A 2051-nucleotide genomic window follows, 5' to 3' on the forward strand; every position below is an offset into this window, starting at 1 on the left:
CCTACTCTGACGTGAGAACACCTGGCAGACAGAGGTTTATGCAGGACCTGAGCATTTGCAGGATGGCAGTGAAGTATGCATTTGGCTGAGAGCAAGATGGTGCTGCCTACTAACCCATTTGGATGACAGTATGCTACTCAGGTTAGTGGGGCATGCTGTGCACTGCAGAACAGATGTGAGGATAAAAGGCAGAATGCTCGCCAGTAGTGGCCACTGGCGAGTAGTGGGCCAAAGACAGTGCTGCTTTACAGGCCTGGTACAGGTAAAAACATACCTCTGATCACTAGGTCTGGGTCCAGGAGAGCAAGGGAAGTCAGAGATGCCCTGTGTGCCCATATCCTTCCTTTGCGCAGGGAAACATGATGCTGTGGAGTAATATGATTTGCCTGTACTATACATACCAATGTATCTACTGTTAATTTGCAACTTTATTAAAAGCTTTGGTTTAAACTTCCTCCCTCTTTATTGTTTCCAAAGCATGCACACCGATGGATTGTGCAACCAAATACTTGTTTAAAAACAAACACAGACAGCCCAGCTGCCACTACGTAGAGAAAAATGCAAAGCACAAAGAAAACCAACAATAGAGCTAAATCAGTGCAACGTCATAGATAATGGAGTTGCACCGATTCTCCTTCCTCCCAGTTGCACAGGGATAGAGTGAAGAAGAGACATCCGCCCATGCACACTTCCATTTCACCAGAATTGTCTCGTGGCTGCATGGGCTACCAGCTGTGGTAGCATGGAGGAGAGTCCATTGTCAATAGTCGCACTAGGGCAGCATGGGCAAGGGCTGAGACAAGGCTCTGCTGCCTGCTAGCCATCAGGCTGAGCAGCCACTCAAACCATTCCTTCTGCTGCTGTTGGTGCTCCTCCCTTGCCACCCTGTGCCAAGGCTGATTCCCCACTCTGGCACTTCAAGTGCAGAAGGCGGGGGCCAACAAGGACTCTAAAAATCATACTGGCCACTTCAGGCTTGTATTAAACTCCCAAGGTTACAGCTTTTCTCTGACCTTGGATTGGTAGATGCTGACACCACGCAAGTGCAGAACCCCTTTGAGAGACCAGGAAGGCTCACTTGGGAATTGCTTCCTGTGGGGTACCCTTAAGCCCTGTCACCTCCCCCCCTCTCCCAGGGAAGAGCTGAGAAAGAAAAAAAAAGAAATTAGCTGTTCCCACCAGCTAATTTAAACAACATATGCACAAACCTCTAAAAAAAAAATCCAATTCTGTTCTTAAAAAGGTAATTTTTATTAATCAATGAAAAAGAAACAAAATACATCTGGGAATTCAGGCATTTGCTAAATGAAAAAAAAACTACAAGGATTAAGCATCAAGAATAGGTTTCTTGAGGTCCAGTTTAAAGATTACAAGCAAAACAAAAGCACCTGGGGTTAGCAGAGAGGAGTCACAAGCCATAAAGAAATAAAAAGAGAGAACCCTAATCGCGTCTTCCTAGACATTTCCTGATCTACTTACATATCTGAATTTTTAAATGAGTAGTTTCTAGGTACAATAGTGATTATTTTTTTCATATCTGGCCCAAGATTCTTACAGCATAGCTCTGCCCTGTCTGCCTCTCCCCCGGAGAACGACAACAACAGACAAACAAAAGGGGAGTCTTGTTTCAATTTTAAAAAGTTCTAGCCTTCCCATTGGCACTTTTGGCCAGGTGCCCACTAACTTCCTTTTATCTATGGATAGCAGTGAGACTTTTTAACCCTTTACAGGTAGAGGAATTAGAGAACAGCTACTAAGAGGAATTTTATAGCTACTGGCTGGCTGGGTGTACATAAAAGGGAGTTATCCCCCCCACACACACACACACACTTTATTTATCACACCTTGTCATGCTCAATGTACTCCTCTACTATCCTCTATTTGTCCTGCCCCAGAATCATAGAATATTAGGGTTGGAAGAGACCTCAGGTCATCTAGTCCAATCCCCTGCTCAAAGCAGGACCAACACCAACTAAATCATCCCAGCCAAGGCTTTGTCAAGCCAGGTCTTAAAAACCTCTAAGGATGGAGATTCTACCACCTCCCTTGGT

Source organism: Lepidochelys kempii, chromosome 1 (assembly GCF_965140285.1).
Source record: "Lepidochelys kempii isolate rLepKem1 chromosome 1, rLepKem1.hap1, whole genome shotgun sequence".
In the NCBI taxonomy this organism is placed as follows: Eukaryota; Metazoa; Chordata; order Testudines; family Cheloniidae; genus Lepidochelys; species Lepidochelys kempii.